Genomic DNA, 14,818 nt, shown 5'->3' on the forward strand with positions numbered 1-14,818 from the left:
TCTGGGTTCCTGCTTCCCAGCTTTTTCCTGGCCTAGCCCCAGCTATTGTGGGAATTTGGGGAGTAAGCCCACAGATGCACAATCTCCCTGATTCTCAAAGAAAAAATATATGATTAAAAAAGCCCTGAAAGCCAGCACCGCAGCTCATTTGGCTAATCCTCTGCCTGCAACACCGGCACCCCGTGTTCTAGTCCCGGTTGGGGTACCAGATTCTGTCCTGGTTGCTCCTCTTCTAGTCCAGCTCTCTGCTGTGGCTCAGGAAGGCAGTGAAGGATGGACCAAGTGCTTGGGCCCTGCACCTGCATGGGAGACCAGGAGGAAGCACCTGGTTCCTGGCTTCGGGTAGGTGCAGTGTGCTGGTCATAGCAGCCATTTGGAGGGTGAACCAAAGGAAGGAAGACCTTTCTCTCTCTCTCTCACTATCTAACTCTGCCTGTCAAAAAAAAAAAAAAAAAGCCCTGAAAACCAACTTGTGAAATTTTGCCCAGTTTGTACTTCTAGTGTTGATTTACATTTTTATTCCATTACACTTAGGGAATGTGCTTGGTACAATTCCAAGTTTCTAAAACTATTTGAAACTGAATTTTCTGAACTACAGGTGATCCCACCTGGAGAATGGTTAAGAACATGTGATCTGGGATGGGTGTTGTGTTATAGTAGATTAAGCCACTGATACTTCTGTTCCAGCTCATTGCTAATGTGCATGGGAAAGCAGAAGGTGCCTCAATTCCTTGGCCTCTGAATCCTTGTCAGAGACCTGGAACAAGCGCCTAGCTCCTGGCTTTCGCCTGACTCATTCCTGAATGTTGTGGCCTTTAGGTGAGTGAACCAGCAGATGGAAGATCTATCAATTTATCTCTTAATCTCTTTCTCTGCAACTCTGTCTTTCAAATAACTAAATAAACTTTTTTTTTAAAGAGTATGTGTTCTGATGCTGTCAGGTAGAAGGCTCCTTATATGACTGCTCAAAAAGTTGATCTACACTGTTGTTCAAATAGACTATTCTGTCAGGGTCTCAAGCCCAATGCTAACCCCTGACCAGCAGGGGCAGCGCAAGCACACCCCAATGGAAGGCAAATGGGAGGGGTAAGGTCGACAGGTGATGAACACACCACAAGCACCCGTGAGTTCTGTGGAAGCAGGAACCACTTTATTGAAGAAGTATGCATGCTTATAAAGCTTACAAAAGACATGGGCAGTAGGGGAGCCAATCAGCGAAAAGGTCATGCAGGCATGGGTGGACCATGCACAGGGGCATCTTAAGCAAAGTGTAGGTATCACGCACTGTCCACATGTCCAGAACTAAAGCAGACCTATCCCTGCCGGTGGTCTGATCAGCAGCTGCAGACACGCCCCTCGAACATCTGCCAGGTGCCATATTGTAATGGAGATTTTAAGCAATGCCCAAGATTTCCCCCTTTTTGTTTTATATTAAAGAGAGGAAGAGGAACTGAGTGGATAGGGTGCCTGTCTTAGGTTTTCCCCTCTGATTGGTATCAGCCTTTTAGGGAGCATGTATTCCTTAGGTTGTCCCCCTCTGGGGATCTTACCTGTCTTTGACTACTTCTCCAGCTATTAAGGGCTGCCCCAAGGGGATCTTACCCATCATTGGCTACCACCTCAGCAACTCAGAGTATGATGTATTATACCTCTACATCTTGGCAGCAGCCATGGGCAAATGTATAGGGTTTCCAATCTGGTGCTTGAAGAGCAGTATAACCCGGTTCTTAAAGAGTGGCATATTGTTGTCGGACCACCATTAACTGGACTGCAGTGATGCAATCTTGGACAAATTTACAAGGACAATGGAGACCAAGGGGCCCACAAGGGGGAGGAGATAAGGAAGCCATCCCCAAGCCCCGACCACAGGTAACTAGAGCTTCAAGGTCTTCTTGGAGGGTCTTTATCTTGTCCTTAATGATGCTGGAGCAATTAGCATAAAAGCAGCACTCCTGATGTACCATGATGATCCAGTCACAATGAGGCAGAGAGTCCAATACGGTCTTTTCATCCCTGTAAGAGAAAAAGAAAAATCACTCCTCAGGAGGGGGTCCTCCTGGGTGACCTTTTTGGCAGGGTACCCATATGGGATTAGAATTCCCCTGAGGGAAGACACATCCAAATCCTTTACTAACACTTATCAGTGGGTCTGGTCCTTGCCAGAATCCTGTCAGTGGGTCCTTCCATTTTACCCTAACTGAAGGGTAGGATACTTGGAGGGACCAATGTTTGTGAAAGGCTGACAAGGGCTGATGTTTTGGAAAATTTAAAATATGAGCATGGCCATTAGTAGCTGGTCTTGTGGGGGTATGATTCCCCCTTTTTGTTTTATAAGTTTTTTTTATAATCTTATTTTGTTTTTTGATATGTTTAACCTGAGCATTTTAACCAAGGCTGTGGGCTAGATCTGATCAGATTTAAGGTAATCACTCAAACATTAAAGACAGGCAAATCCAATAAAACATGAAACCTTCAAGACACGTGCAAACTCTCATCAGATAAGTTAGCTATAGCAGCACAGAGAAGGGCTGGTTATCAGTGTAGGAGCCCATTGCTTAGGACAGGGAACACATCTTGACTTAAGGTTTCTGATTGGCTTAAAGGAACAGTCAGGCATGTCTTTCGTATTCACCTGTGAGGACTTAAGAGGTAGAAGTTTAATCCAAATTTCACGGAGGTAGTCATGTTCTCTAGCACCTGGTAAGGTCCCTTTTATTTAAGCTGAAACTGATCTGAAGAGGATCTTCTTATGAATGGCTTGCTCAGGAATTTCTAATGTTGGAATTTTTGTTAAAAACTCCTTGATTCCTTGGAACACCTTTGCAGCTCCCCTGTCCAACACAGTGTCTGTTTCAGAGGCTTTTAAGCAAACACAAGGCTTAGCATACAAATCCTGGACTCCATAACAACTTTTGTAGTTACCCTTTTCAGTACAAAGTCTACATCAGGGCCTCTTTAAAGCTACACACAAAAGTTTGAAATACAAATTTTGGAATCCAAATTCCATAGAATCCTGCCATCAGTAATTCCCAATACCGGAGCTTTTATTTAGAAGCTCCTTAGTTCTCTGGAACAACTTTGCAGCTACCCTTTTCAGTATGGAGACTGCATTAGGGCATCTTTAAAGCTACATGCGAAAGCTTGGGATCCAAATTGTGGAGTCCAAAGTTCACAGAATCGTGCCATTCTCAGAAATCTCCTTGGCTGCCTTTAAATATCTGACCCTATGTTATGGCCATGCCTGCGTGGGTGCAGCAGGCCACATTGACTGGAAGAGAGTGCAGAGAAAGGCTGTGGTCCCCCATTTACAGGGAAGACTGCGCAGGCTGTGGGGTTGGGTAGGCACACTGCTGCGAAGGCTGTGGGGTTGGGTAAGCACACTGTTTACAAGATGGCAGTGGGTGATCCAAGGGAGGGGAATACCCTTAAAGGGGTGACCACAGGGGTGGTACTAGGCCAAATGTCCCCTCTGTAATTGGAGGCATGGTGGGTTGAGACAGCACTAGGCCTTTAGGGGTTGCCACCACACCTGAAGGCTCTACCTGAGTTTTAACTGCCTCTGGGGATTTATGAGCCTTCTGACGTTCCTCATTAAAGGCCACCCAGCCCATCTGTTTCATATCAACCAGCTTAGGTGTGCAAAATTTTTTGTGTGGCTATAAGCCTTGAGTCTTTAGTATGTATCTCAGTGCCTTAGGCACTGGGTCCTCAAATTTAGCATGATATTGCCCCATCCTTTCAGGGATACCTTACCTCGAGAGCCTCGCTTAGCCATGTCCGCCAGTACTTTCACTTAAGCCGGAGTCAGTCCTTCTCTCAGCCAGAGTCAGTCCTTCTTTAGGGCTCTTTCGAGTCCATCGTGCCCCACGTTGGGCACCACTTGTTGGGGTCTCAAGCCCGATGCTAGCCCCTGACCAGCAGGGGCAGCGCAAGCACACCCCAACAAGGCAAATGGGAGGGGTAAGGTCGATGGGTGATGAACACACCACAAGCACCCGTGAGTTCTGTGGAAGCAGGAACCACTTTATTGAAGAAGTATGCAGGCTTATAAAGCTTACAAAAGACATGGGCAGTAGGGGAGCCAATCAGCGAAAAGGTCATGCAGGCATCGGTGGACCATGCACAGGGGCATCTTAAGCAAAGTGTAGGTATCATGCACTGTCCACATGTCCAGAACTAAAGCAGACCTATCCCTGCCGGTGGTCTGATCAGCAGCTGCAGACACGCCCCTCGAACATCTGCCAGGTGCCATATTGTAATGGAGATTTTAGGCAATGCCAACACTATTCCTTACTGATTTTCTGTCTGGTAGTTCTATCTTTTTCTCGGAAATTATGATTTGACATCTCTTTCTAGTTATTCCATTGCTATCTGATTCCCCTTCTGATGTGTCAATCTTTACATTGACTATTACTCATCATAGAATAATTCACTACAACCTAGATTTGGAAGAAATGTCCCTCTAATGATAAACTTGTGAAGAAAACATGCACACAGTGGGATTTATTGCAGCCATAGGAAAGAAGAAATTCCTTGACATGGATGAACTTTTAAGACATTGAAATAAGTAAATAAGCCAAGCAAAGAAAAATATTGTAAGACTCCACCCAAATAAAATATTTAAAGCAGTCAAAATGCTAGAAAGCAGAAATGTGAAATGTGGTTATGGATGTCAGGAAGGATTTATTGTTCAATGACAAGAAAATATACTAGAGATTCCTTGCACAACAATGTGCTTATGTGTGCACTACCAACTGAATATATAAATGTTAAAGATGGTAAAGTTAATATCATTTGCCTTTATCATAATTATGAATGAGTGTAGTTTTATTTTTCTTGTGAAATGCTGTATCTAAGTCCTCTTGTGCCTTACTCTAAAAATATGACTCTGCCTATGGTCTTATGTCACTCTGAGATTGCTTGTGGGCATGGTTGGTAACAGGTCACTCCCAGGAGGATGTTGGGCAATCCACAACTGGTGTGTCTAGGAGTATTGAGAAACACTGCAAACCCATGTCTCTTTTCTCTTCCCCCAATCTTTTCTGTGTAGTTATCAGAATGTCTTTTCATGAGAACACAGGAAACCCTAGAGGACTCTGGTGAGTTCATAACAATGCAATTGCAGTGTCTTATGAATGGGACTTCCATTTGTCAGTAAATGGACAGTTTCCTTATCTTGGCTGAAGACTTTCAAGTACACCCAGGAAATGTTAATTCCAATTTTACTTCACTAAGACTCTGGTAAGTGTATATAGCAGTGCAGAAAAGAATCAAGTATGTATAACGTTCCCCACATTTTTTTTTTTTTTGGCAGGCAGAGTTAGACAGTGAGACAGAAAGAGACAGAGAGAAAGGTCTTCCTTTTCCATTGGTTCACCCCCCAAATGGCCACTAGGGCCGGCGTGCTGCGGCCAGCGTAACACGCCAATCTGAAGCCAGGAGCCAGGTGCTTCCTCCTGGTCTCCCATACAGGTGCAGGGCCCCAGCACTTGGGCCATCCTCCACTGCACTCCTGGGTCACAGCAGAGAGCTGGACTGGAAGAGGAGCAAGTGGGACAGAATCTGGTGCCCCAACCGGGACTAGAACCCTGGCTGCTGGTGCCACAGGTGGAGGATTAGCCAAGTGAGCTGCGGTGCCGGCCAACGTTCCCCACACTTTCACTAACACTTCATTCTCCATTAAGAATGTTTTTGCAGAAAAGGAACATGAGAGACTGGCATTTTTCTTTTCTATCCCATCGTCTTGGTGAGGAAATCATCCTCTATTAACTGTGGCAGTGACTGTAGTGGGCTGTGTGCTGTGAGCACAGGAGACAGCTGAGTGAGAGAACTTCAGTGCCCTGTGGAGGCAGCACCTTCCTCAGCAGGCTCAATAAACACAGTGGTAAAAGTGCTGGAAGAGGGCCGCATAGCATTGATGGAGGAGAAAAGAGGGGTTAGAGTAGGCAACAAGAAGGAATCATGTGTTTGTGTTCAAGTTTTAAATCAGTAAAAGTTTTATTTAGGATTTAATGGAACATTTTGATAAATTCTTAAAATAATTTAACTTTCCTTCCTGTTTCCAGCAAACCTGTTTGCCCCTTGGTAATTAGTGTTTATTACAATTATAATATAGTTTAAACTTATTTGAGTGACAGAAAGAGACAATTACACAGAGAGAAAAAGAGCTCCCATTCACTAGATCAATCCCCAAATGTCTGCAATCATTAGGACTGAGCCAATACCAAAGCTGGGAGCCTGGAACACACATTGATGCCCAGAACCCAATTACTTAATCCATAATGGCTGCCTCCCTGGGTGTGCATTAGCAGGAAACTGAAGTCAGGTATATCAAACCCAATCACTATGGTTAGGATGGAAGTATCTTAACTATTAAGCAAAATGGATACCCTTTATTCTCAAAATTTTTAAAATTCGTGAAGTTTATGACAAATATCGTTTCCTTACTTTTGGTCATGTGGTTAGTACATAACAAAAAAAAGTGGGATAATGTGAAAATTTTTGAATGACTAGTGAAGTCACATTGAATTGAATTTTCTTCTATCCATTTAACAGATAAATACATTAAGATACAAAAAAAAATGACAACTGGTATTTGGAGGCTCCAGAGAAGAGAACAGGAGGTCTCACCTCCTGGAGAGACCACAGGAAGTCAGGTTATGACCATCCTTTTCTACAGCAGTCTTAGGGTTCCAGGCCTATCTTCTGACTGTACCTTATTTGTTACTGTGAACACATGGCTGTAGAGATGAGGGAAGCTGTACCCACTGATGTCCATGCTGTGTTTAGACCATATAATCTGCAGAATGCTGAACACTGTTTCATCATCCTTTGCCACCTTAACAACAATAAGAAAAAAAGACAATGATTAGGATGCCAGCATCCCGTATTGGAGTGCCACTTTGAGTACCAGCCAATCTGCTTCTTACCCAGCTTCCTACTGACATGCCTGGGAGGACACCAGATAATGGACCTAAGTGATTGGACCCCTGCGGCCCACCTAGAAGACCCAAATGGAATCCCTGGCTTTTTAAAAAATATTTATTTATTTGAAAGTCAGAGTTACACAGAGAGAGGAGAGGCAGAGAGTGAGAGTGAGAGAGAGAGGTCTTCCATCTCCTGGTCCATTCCCCAGATGGCCGCAACGGACAGAGCTGTGCTGATCTAAAGCCAGGAGCCAGGAGCCAGGAGCTTCTTCCGGGTCTCCCACTTGGGTGCAGGGACCCAAGGACTTGGGCCATCCTCCACAGCTTTCCCAGGCCATAGCAGAGAGCTGAATTGGAAGAGGAGCAGCTGGGTCTTGAACCGGTGCCCACACAAGATGCCAGGGCTTCAGGCCAGGGCATTAACCCACTGTGCCACAGCACCAGCCCCATCCCTGGCTTTTGATTTTGGACTTGTCTACCCCCAGGTGTTGCAAGTTTTGTAGAGTGAACTAGCAGATGGACGATCTCTCTCTCTCTTCCTCACTCACTCGCTCACTTTCTCTCTCTTTCAAGTAGATGAAAAATAAATACACATAAAAACAGTGTTTTAAAAATGTATGTTTTTGATTCTGGGGACTAGCATTGGAAAGGTATTACTTTGTGCCTAGCGCTGTGCCAGGACTTGAGCCTACTGTTAGTTCTTAAAGAATGAAACAGACAGCAACAAGACTCTGGTCACTTTTCCACTGGAAGTTTTCAGAAGAGGGTAAGCTTTCCATTAGAACCTCAGCAGCTCCTGTCTGAATGAACCACTGTATTTGTGTCAGGTGTTGCATTTTTACTGATAATATTTATATGCATATGCTGTAGAGTTATATATACATGTGTTTATATACTCCTGTTTGGGAGATTTAATAATTATTCATGTCTATATAATTCACTTGAAAGTAAGAAATATCAGTATATGTGTAAGTCTATCCATACATAATGGAGTGAACTTATGAGTGTCTTCCATGTTATGGTGAATCATCTAGTGAGAAATATGTTTGAATAAACATGCATTTCATAGACTCTCCAGGTATTTTCATTGTAGTGTGTACATTTGTTATCTTTATTTATACATTTTAACAAACATATACCTACAGATGTGTGTCATTGTTACTTCTTAATTTACAATTGATTATTTGTGAGTTTAATTACCCAAGAAAACCACATAAAGATCACTCACTATTGCTAAACTCCTGAATATTGTCTGAAATCTTCCTAGGGCTAAAAGCCCAAGTGCTCAGATGGGCTTGAGTCCTCTGCCTTGAGCATGCATTGCAGCATGTCCTTTGCTTTAAACATCACAGAAACATCCTCACACTACACCTCAAACACAGGAATGAAATGCATGATCAGAAATACGGGATCTCTCATTAAATATACTCCTCATCCAACTGCCTTGAAATGGGGGTGGGGCTAATACTCTAATTTTGACCAATTGTTGCTCCATCACAAGTCTTGCTAAACACAAAGATATCTGATCTATTCTCCACCTGCAAGGCACCTGAAAAAATGAGCCCTCAAGGATGCTTGATCCCCAGCTTTGTGGAGTCTAGATAATGAGCAGACAACAGACCACCAAAAGAGAAATGTCTGCCTCCTTGTGGACATGGATAGAAATTATCAGACCAAGAATGTGAAGTCCCAGAGTCAGGGTTCCTTAGTCTGGCTTTAGGATATTTTCAGAAGGCCATAGGTGCTGCTTTAAACCCTGGCAACATTTCCCCCCATTCTGAAGCTCTCTTCCTTTCTGTATTTTCTTACTGTTCTCAGGGCTGTCTGAGATCCCAGAGTTGGCTATAGTTCTCCTCAAGGCAGAGCCTGAACCCTACTCTCAGCATTGCCAAGGCACACTCCAAATCTTATTATTTAAAACATGAGTTCTTATCCTGGAGCAACTCTATATAAAGGATGCCAGTATCTCACTGGGAATTTTGTATCTGTAGTAGGCCTGGTTAAAGGCCAGGCTCTAGTGGTTTCTCTCAGTCATAAGTCACCTGCAATAGGCAGCAAAGGCTCCTTTTCTCTGGAAATGTGGCTCTGAGCAGAGAACGAGAGGCTTCTCTGGCCCCTCTCCAAACAAACATGTTTGTTTCAGATTTGGTTTGTTCATACTAGGTTTTGGGGTTTTTTTTGTATAGTGGTCAAGCATTTTGTAGATTTGAGTATATTTTCTTTCTATTCTTATATTTGGAAGATACATTAATTGGTCCATATTCATATAATTTATTTCACAAGAATGTATGTGTTTATTTAGGTACAAATTTATATACAAATCTGTATTCATGCCCTTTCTTTATTTTCTATGGTGAAGCACCTCAGACTTATGAATTTTACTTGTACAGGTTCTGCAATGTTCATTACATATATGATTTTTCACAATGTGATGTAAAATGTTACTATATTAAATCTATGCACACACATGCATAAAATATACAACATAATCATTGCCTAAGGAAATTCATAAAATATGAAATTCATATATTCATTCATTCATTCATGAGAAGGATGAGTATAGACTGTTGTTTTTTCATCATAAATATTTATTTTATTAGCGCCAGTATTGTGGCATAGTGCCTTCAACAGCCACCTGCAATGCTGGAATCCTATATGGGCCCTGGTTTGGGTCCTGGCTGCTTTAGTTTTGATCCAGCTCCCTGGTAATATGCCTGAGAAAGTAGCAGAGGATGGCCCAAGTGCTTGCACCCCTGCACCCATGCGGGAGACCTAAAGGAACCTCCTGCTTCCTGATTGTGGCCTGGCCCCACCTACACCAGCCATTGCAGCCATCTGTGAATTGGACCCATGAATGGAGTACCTCTCTGTGTGTATCAATTCATTTGTGTTGAAGGCATAGTTACAGAGAGATGGAAAGAGAGAGAGAGGTGAAGAGGCGGGAGGAGAGAGAGATTTTCCATCTAGTATTTCACTCCCCAAATGGCTGCAATATTCAGGGCTGAGTCAGGCTGCAGTCAGGAGCCAGAGCTTCATCCACATTTCCCCCATGGGTGCAAAGGCGTAAGTACTTAGGCCATCTTCTACAGTTTTCCTGAGCAAATTAGCAGGGAGCTGCATCAGATGTGGAATAGTTTGGGATGTGAACCAGATGCCCATATGAGATTATGGCATTGCACGGGGTAGCTTAATCTTTACTGACAGCAAGTAGAGAAAAAAACTTCCAGGCAGGCCATTTCCAGCCAATTGCAGCTGCCCATGTCTGCCAGGAACTTCTAGAACTTGGCCCTCTAGCCAGGTACAACCAAAGGTATAGCATTCTTAATGAGATACTGGCTTCTTTATTATTATTTCCATCAGCATAAGAATTCATCTAGTGGACAAAAAAACGGAATTTGGGATTTTGCCACACAGTGCCTTGGGTGGAGTTGAGACTCTATCTTAAAGCAAAGCTACACTAATTCTGAGGTTTCAGGTTCCCCTGCAAACTTACAATACAGAAGAGTAGATAACACCAGGGTGCTTTCACTGGCTGATACTCTGGGCAGATCAAAAATTTTTATTCTGACTCTTCAATGTTTAGACCTGATGATCTCCAAATTTGTCTTCAGCTTTTCAGTCACATTGCAGGAAGACATGAATCCAGCAACCACCTTGGAATGGCCCACATCCTACTGAAGAAGAAAAGTCTGAGTAGATGGATCAAAAAGTACTGGGGCCAGCACTGTGGTGCAGTGGGTTAACACCCTGGCCTGGAGCATTGGCATCCCATATGGGCACCAGTTCTAGTGCTGACTGCTCCACTTCGTATCCAGCTCTATGCTATGGTATGGGAAAGCAGTGGAGGTGGCCCAAGTCCTTGGGCCCCTGCACCCAAATGGGAGACCTAGAAGAGGCTCCTGGCTCCTGGTTCAGATCGGGTTATCTTATTTGCAACATCTTCCTTTACTTCACAATTTTTGGTGCATTCCTTAGAACACACTGGAAAATGAGACCAAAATTTTGACTGGGTAACATTTTGTGGCCCAGTTGAACCTCACCCTTCAGAGTTCCTGGTCTTCTAACTCCCCATTTTCTCATGAACAGTGCAGAGGACAGTGGCAGAGAGGCTAGCCTAGCTCATTTATTCTACTGTAATTTGAGGTTCTGGCCTCACTGAGGTGGCTCCAGCCTTGGAAATGTTGCCACTGGTCCTCCTTGCCCCTCAAGATGCTCAGTGGCTGCACTGAGTATATTTGCTTGTATGATATCTTGGTAGAAATAAGTGCCACTGACCCTCATTGTGTGGCTATAAGTGGTCTAGAAATGTCCACATAATGCCTGGCTTCTGGAATCTGAAGACCCCCACCACCTAGATCAAGCAATGCTCTAGCATGAAGTTTGACTAGCCAATCTGAGATGTACGGCACAAGTAGGTTAGCATCCCTTTGGCAGATTTAGCCCATGACAAATCAATGGTTTGACTCCCTCCAAGACATCAAGATCCTTGTTACTGCCTGTGGTTTGGGAAGTTTTCAGGGATGTCTGGCACTTTTTCCTTCTTTCTTTTTTGATCAGACTGGATTTCAGGCTAGATGAAACTCTTTTCCTCTGTTCCTTTCCCAGTACACCTTAATGGGCCATGGTAAACTTTGACTTTCTCATAACCCAGCTCTAAATTTTTGACCTCCATCATTATTCTGTCTCTACTTAAGTTGCCCAATTTTTGTGATTGCATTTTGTGTATCTGGTTTGTCATTTTCCCAAACAGTGGATTCAGAAAAAAGTCCTTATGGAGACATTCATCTTCTCGAACCCCATGAGGAATGAGAAACCACCCTCTTCCTCTTTTCAATAAGGCAAACTCATAGGGAGGCTGTCCTCTTGAGTTGTTCTATCTCAGAGCTTATTTCTGACTTCAACCTTTGTCAGTTCCTGCCTACTGAAAGCCAAGTACAAGTGCCCAATTGGATCTTTATTTTTAAATTACAGAGACTGGGATAACCAAATATGTGAAAGTAGTCATATTTATATGACCTAGCTTCAGGTCAGCAAGATTTATAGTTTTATTTTGGCAAAATTTTGATGTATCTGTGTACCTGTTAAAAGATCAGGGAGCAGGTATTATGGTACAGCAGATTAAGGTGCTGATTATGGCACACACACCTCATATTAGAGTGTCATTCAAATCCTGGCTACATTCCAGGTTCCAGTGAATGTGCCCAGGAAGTAATGGATTATATCTCAGGTACTTGAGTCTCTGTCATTCAAGTAGAAGACCTATGTGAGGCTCTAGTTTCATGACTTCTGCATGACTCAATCCCAGCTGTTGTGGTGACTTGGGTATTGAATCAACAGGCAGAAGATCTCTCTCTCTCTCTCTCTCTTTCTCTCTCTCTCTCTCTCTCTGTCATGCTGCCTATCAAAAAAATCTTTTGAAATGCCTTTGAGATGTTAAAAACTCTGAGAAAGAATTATAGAATGCATTGAGGCAAGTCTCATGCCGGAGAGAGTAGACAGGGCTGCAACCTCCCAGAGTTTGAAGGCCTTTGGTTACACCTCATTGATCTAGAAGCAGATGATCTTTCTTGTAGCACATCCTGACTGCAGCGTTCATTAGCAAATATGAAATGATGATCCACATTTGAACACCACATTATAACTGGACTTACACTATAAAATGCCTAGAAGTTGGGAGCAAATCCCATCATGTTCAGTGGACTGTCAGAATGAGGGATTGCACAGAAAATGGAAATTATTTTTTGTATTTATTTGGCAGATAGAGTTATAGACAGTGAGAAGGAGAGACAGAGAGAAAGGTCTTTCTTCTGTTGATTCACCCCCCAAATCGCTACTATGTCCAGAACTTCTGATCTGAAGCCAGTAGCCAGGTGCTTCCTCCCAGTCTCCCATGCGAGTGCAGGGGAGAAAATGGAAAATTTATAGACTGAAAATGTTGAACTTTAGACTTGAAAATATTTCCTCATACTACAAGTTTTGTGGGTGAGGAAGAATTGCTCCTCCAGGCTAGGAAGTAATGAAAAGGGCACATGAGGATAGGCCCCGCTCACAACTTCAGCCTTAACCCCATCACTGAGCCAGCTGGTCAGCCCTGAGAGGCCCAAGGACCAGAATATACCCTTGCTAGAGCAGGGCATCAGGAGCCCAAAATCTCTAACCCCAGTGGGTTTGTCACTCTTCTGTGAGCTTGTCTCCTCAACAGCCCCAAATCATTTACCATTCTCTCACACAGAGCTCCACTAGATCAAGAATCAGCAACAAGACTAGAATGGCCCTGCAAAGGCAGGGGCCTGGTGATAAGAGGAGACTTTCTGATGCTCATGACCCCTTATCCAGAGCTGATTTACATAATTGAAAGGCACACACTGTTCAAGAAATTCAACAACAAAATCAGCAATCCAGTTAAGGAATGGGCAAAGGAATTGAACACACATTGTTCAACAGAGGAAATACAAATTGACGCTTGAGAAAATGCTCAGGATCACTAGCCATCAGGGAAGTGCAAATCAAAATCCCAGTGAGGTTTCGCTTCACCCCAGTTAGAATGGCTGCCATAAAGAAATCAACAAAATATAAATGCTGGCAAGGATGTAGGAGAAAAGTACCCTCATCCACTGTTGGTGGGAATGTAAACTGGTGCAGCCCCTATGGAATACAGTATAGAGATATTTCAGAAATCTGAATATAGACCTACCATGTGATCCAGCCATCCTCCTGGGAATTTACCCAAACCAAAACAAATCAGCATATGAAACAGTTATTGGTCCACTCATATTCATTGCAGTTCACAATAGCTAAGATATGGAATAAACCCAGATGTCCATCAGATGTTAGCTGGATAAAGAAATTATAATATATATATATATATATATATATATACACTCAGCTGTAAAAAAAAAAGAAATCCTGTCTTTTGCTACAAAATAGATGCAACTAGAAACCATTATAGTTGATGAAACAAGCCAGTCCAAAAAGACAGATACCATATGCTTATCTTGATCTGAAATAACTCACAGAATACCTAAAATAATGTAGTGGAGTGAAATGGACATTTTGAGATTCAATCATTCCTTATAGTCCATGTCTCTTCTATTGAGGAACAGCAATTGTTTTTTTTCTTCATGCTATTTGTTGAACAGTTTTACTTAGTGTAGAGTTAACTTTATGATGATTAAATAAATTGAAAATATATTTTTGTAAAAAAAATTAAGAGTGGGAATGGGAGAGGGAAGAGGAAGAAAGTCTGGAGTATGGGCAGGAGGGAGAGTAGGGTGGAAAGTATCATAACTTTCCTATATCTGTGTATCTGAAATACATGAAACTCATGTAAGTTAAATAAATTTTTTTAAAAAGAAAGGCACACATCACAGGGCACAAAATTGAGTCAGAGAAATTTATAAACCTAAGGATTTTCTCTATGCACAGTCCAACTTGCATAAATATTCAAATTCTGGTGCCTGCTCACCTCCCTGTGGAGAAGTTGGCTTTTCTGCTGGAGATGATAAATACAAGCTAGGGTAAAGAGTTAGGAGGCTCAGTGAAGAGGATCTGCCAGGGATCTGCCCTAAACAAGATCCACAAGATCCTGAGGGACAAGAGAAATTAGGACATTTTGGAGTCTCCTATTGAAGGCAATGTGGCTACTAATCACCCTCCCAACAACTGCTTTATCTGAGAGAGGTCCAGCAGGGCCCTGGAGAAACCACATCACCTTTTGCAGAGGTGGCAGGACTGCCTCAGAAAATCTGAAAAGTAGAGGTCTGAGGCCTGAGCAGTGCAGTGGTTGTTTTTAGAGATTTATTTATTGATTTCAAAGGCAGAGTGACTGAAAGAGGGAAAGAGAGAGAAATATCTCCTATCAACTGATGCACTATCAGACCACAATGGCCAAA

General features: G+C 42.9%; 1 long non-coding RNA gene across 4 annotated transcripts in view; it reads right to left on the reverse strand.

The window, feature by feature from the left end:
- Positions 1–1,128: 1,128 nt before the first annotated feature.
- LOC103345492 (uncharacterized) overlaps positions 1,129–14,818 on the reverse strand; it is a 37,993-nt gene continuing 24,303 nt past the window's right edge. For 2 of the 4 annotated variants that reach the window (XR_011378122.1, XR_011378123.1), the window contains exons 2-4: positions 10,420–10,600; positions 6,716–6,838; positions 1,129–2,013 (exon numbers count right to left, since the gene is read on the reverse strand). This is a non-coding gene — a long non-coding RNA (uncharacterized lncRNA). The remainder of the gene's footprint in view (positions 2,014–6,715; positions 6,839–10,419; positions 10,601–14,818) is intronic. The other 2 variants (XR_011378124.1, XR_011378121.1) reach the window with 2 other exon arrangements.

The sequence above is a fragment of the Oryctolagus cuniculus genome, chromosome 8 (assembly GCF_964237555.1).
Source record: "Oryctolagus cuniculus chromosome 8, mOryCun1.1, whole genome shotgun sequence".
Lineage (NCBI taxonomy): Eukaryota > Metazoa > Chordata > Mammalia > Lagomorpha > Leporidae > Oryctolagus > Oryctolagus cuniculus.